The 4,555-nt window shown below is 33.3% G+C and overlaps 1 pseudogene; it reads left to right on the top strand.

Annotated features, from left to right (window-relative positions):
• Window positions 1-4,090: 4,090 nt before the first annotated feature.
• Window positions 4,091-4,555, top strand: LOC149547655 (DExH-box ATP-dependent RNA helicase DExH13 pseudogene; annotated as a pseudogene).

Here is a 4,555-nt window from a genome sequence, read left to right on the forward strand (position 1 = left end):
AGAGGTTGATATAAATGCAATAATCATGGGAAATTCCTAACAACATAGGTTCACTCATGCAAACCTAAGCTTGTAATAGAAAACTCACATATTCACAAGCTCATTTCTTGAGTTCTTGTTGTGGTCTCATTGGGGTAAATTTCAAAAATGAATATGTGAAGAAGTGTTCTTATAGTTGATAGAATACATAACCATTTATGGGTTTAATGTTCAGGAACAGTGGAAAACCTTCTTTCAAGTAATAAAAATATGAATAAAAGTGTCCCAATGATTTTAAAACATGTGAAAATTTAAACAAACTATTAGCAATGGTCTAACCACAGGTTTTACAACCATAATTGCCTTATATTTGTTAAACAACTAAAATAGACATATCTGCAAACACTTGATATGTAAGTAGTGATGTAGTATGGAAATACCTAGAATGAATGTGATGCCACAGGACAAGGAGATAATGAATCAATCTATCCTTCTAACCATTGTCAATACTCACTATTCACCTAGATCATTGGGTCTCTTTCACATTCATGTGCAGGTGCCTTTGAAACTACAAATGCAATCATAGGGAGCAAGAATCAACGTTAACCATTTTAAATTCATCAAAACCCCTCTTTTCTAGGTCATGAGTCAAAAAAAAGCTTCCCAACCTCACAAATGACTACATTATGTCAAAACATTCTTGTCACGACTCCTTAACCATTCAGAATATGACAACAAATATACAACATGATTGAAATAGGGATGGTAGTAGGTCTTACAACTTCCTATATCATGGTTGCAACATGCTTTCTACCTCCATTATTCTTCTTACAAAATGATTATAATATAACGAAGTAAGATATTTCTTCTTTTTCTTTTCTTTGCAGTCTCTAAAACCTCTTAGTTTCAAACTTCACCCAACTGAACAAATAAATACATTTAATTTCAAACTCAAACCTGTAGTAGCCACTAATATACAAAATCTAAAACCTCTATTTACATTCCCAAATCTACTTTGCCCTCTAGTGAACTTTGAGCAAATCCACTTGGACTAGCTAGGAAAAAACCCTTACCCTAAAACCAATAGTCCCTTGGTGTTTTCATCTTGGTGTTTCTCCTTTCAGCGAAATTCCCAATCTTCGGTTTCACAATAAAAAATAAATTTTCAAAAATATTAAACTTTCCTTTAAAAATCCCTTTTATCCTCACCTTTCAAAAGTTCAAGAAATTTTTTTCTCCATAAATTATTTTCATTTTAATTTTCATTTTGTTCCAACTCAGTAATTTTAACATAAAATATTTAGCTTTGCAAAAATGATTACTTAATTCCTTTTCATAAGCCCAATTAGCCAAGAGAATCAATAATAGTCTACAGGTCTTCATCTCACTCTAACACTTGAGAGAGGACATGAGAAGATAGCTACTCTAGACAAGCTCCAAAAAGAGTTTGATTAAGAGGATTTGAGCTAAACTAGGGCGATCTACGTCAACCCATCAATAAAATAACAACAAGCTTTTACGGGCTCAAAGAAAGCCTCCTTTTCAACATCCTTGAGCAAGCTTGCCATTCTTGTGAGCATAATTCTACATCATATGCTAGAAACATTACACAATTTGTGGGCCTAGTTTCAAATCTTGCAAAATTGATATATCAAGTTGACCCATGAATATAAGGCTTCAATGAAGGATCTCCTGGAAAGCATTGAAAAGGCATTCCACAACTTTCAAGAAAATTTAATTTGCATGCAAACCAATTTGGATTCTTTCATCACAACATTTCTAGATTTTTGAGTTTGGTGTAGAGATCAAGCTCATTCAAACCCACCAAAGTATTGGAAATTGTGATTCTATGATGTACCTCTATCATAGAGGAAGCTTAAGAATTGCTTTTTTTGGCATGAATTTATATTTTTGTCTAGATTTGCTAATGGAAGTGGGGACACTATCTTTTATATGTTTAGAACTCCATCTCAGAAGCTCCAAAATTATATGTGCTTTGTTCAATACTCTAATAACTTAGAGATATAAATGCTTCTTTTTCTTATTTTAGTTTTTAAAAAGACTGATTTAGGTAGATGCATCATTTTTTGGTCTAGAAGCCTCCATGTGTAGATGTTATATTTATGTCTCAACAAAAATATACTTAAGACATTCCCCAAGAATTTTTTTTAAAAGATAGCAACCCTATTGAGGTTGGACTTGGGCTGTCCACTTCAAATGAGTCTACTTTAAAGAAACCCACTCTATAGACAACCAATTAGTTGATTGATTTATTTGACTACTGCACTGACCAAATATAAGTTATTACATTTTTAACAAGTTTGATGCTTTTGTTATAGTCAAAAAACTAAGAAAACATATTGGAGTGCTAATAAAAGGATTCCAAGGTACCTTAAAAAACATAGATTATGGTTTTTATAGACTAGATAGGTTGGATATGCTGATTCAATTTAGGTAGGTTTTGTTGATGATTAAAAGTCTACTTCTGGTTATACTTTTAGCCATTATTCTGCAATACTTTCCTTGAAATATAAGAAATAGTCTGCCACATCCCTTTTTGTTGTTGAGGCAACATAGAAAACTGTCACTTTCACCACTTGCCAAGTAGGTTGGTTGAAAATAACCAAACAAGGTATGCAACAAATATAACATGGTCCCAACATATTGCATTTTCATAATCAGAGTTCTATTCAAATGAGTAAGAATTTGATGTTTGTCACAACAGTACTAAGCATGTTAAAATCTAGAACCACTGCATTGGAGAGTTGGTTCAACAAGGTTTCACTGAACTTGCAATATTGTCCTACTAAGGCAAACACACAAATACATTTATAAAATTCCTTGTTAGCAATCAATTTTAGACACTAAACTTTGCTCAGTGTCTTCTAAATGTTCATTATGTAGAATCGCTAACATATCAATGAACACTCTTCTTTTTTAGGCCATTTCCCAATGTTCATTTAGAGGAGAATATAAGAAAAATGAACATTTTTAATTGTTGTTTAGCTATGGTTATCAAAATTTGTCTTTGGTTGCTTCTTATAAAAGTAAGCTTCATCCAGGAATTGAATTAATGTAGACTTAGAGAGCCCTCCATAATATTTATATTGCATACTTGTTGTTGGATGATTTGCAGATCATCATAATTGTCTATTGCTCTATGTTGGCATACCTGTGGGGCAATATATCTTAGATTAGCAGTATTTAAGATAAATAAATTTCAAAACTTTCAAAATGAAAGTGTAGATAGCAATTTTAGAATAAGTTTGTATTACTATCATCAGTCTTATGATTATCTCTTTTACAACTAGTAGTGGATAAGTCCATATTACTATTGTCAATCTTATGATTATCCTACATAGGTTGGTCAATCACTTTGAAAACAAGCTGAGATATCTCTTAGGAGTCTTATATATCTTTTCTATTGGGCACTGTCCACCAAATATTAGCCAATGCATGGGAGGATAGCAATGAAGTTGTCCTTTACACTTGTCGATTGGTTGACTTGGACCTGGAACTAGCTGGGGGACCCATCAAAGAAAAATAAAAAAATTCTAGAATGAATTGTATGTGAACCATTCAACTTAACTAGTTATTTTGTGCTTCAATTACTAACCCATGCATAAATAAAAGATGAGTCATCAGGTATTATCTCTTTTACTTTGGTGATATGATATGATATGTTATATTCTTTCTTCTACCTCAGAGTATTCATAGCTTCCCATATGGCCAAGTGAAGAAGAGACAATAAGAAAATTGATAAATCAACAAAAGTTTGCTATTGAGAAACCAAAATATATCGATCCACATGTAAAGGAAAATCCATTGTTGCAAGCTCACTTTTCAAAGCATGTCATAGCTAGCAAGCTAGCACTAGATCAGAGAGCTTCTTTCTGTTAACCAGCTTCTTCAAGCTATGGTGGATGTTATTTCTAGTAATGGTTGGTTCAATCCAGCTCTTAAACCAATGGAATTGACCGAAATGGTTACACAAGGTCTTTGGGACCATGATTCTATCCTATTATAGCTTCCACATTTCACCAAGGAACTTGCTAAGAAGTGCCATGAAAATCTAGGGAAAAGCATTGAAACTATTTTTTATTTAGTTGAGATGGAGGATGATGAAAGGTGTGAATTGTTACAGATGACAAATTCACAGCTCTTAGACATTGCTCATTTTTGTAATCGCTTCCCAAACATTGATCTAGCATATGACATAGTTGACAGTGATGATGTGAGGGTTGGAGAGAATGTAATAGTGCATGTTACTCTAGAAAGAGATCTTGAAGTTAGACAGGAGTTGGGTCCTATTGACGCACCAAGGTATCCCAAAGCAAAGGAAGAAGGATGGTGGCTAGTAATTAGGGATTTAAAAAGAAATCAGCTACTAGCCATTAAGAGGGTATCGATCCAGAGGAAGACTAAATTCAAGCTTGAGTTTACTGCACCTTCAAAGCTTGGAGAGAAGACATATACATTGTATTTCATGTGTGATTCATACCTTGGGTGTGATCAAGAGTACACTTTCACAGTCAATGTGAATGAAGTAGAAGATGAAGAAAATGCAAAGGAATGA

Source organism: Cupressus sempervirens, chromosome 7, assembly GCF_028749045.1.
Source record: "Cupressus sempervirens isolate cs-2001-9-10 chromosome 7, ASM2874904v1, whole genome shotgun sequence".
Classification (NCBI taxonomy): Eukaryota; Viridiplantae; Streptophyta; class Pinopsida; order Cupressales; family Cupressaceae; genus Cupressus; species Cupressus sempervirens.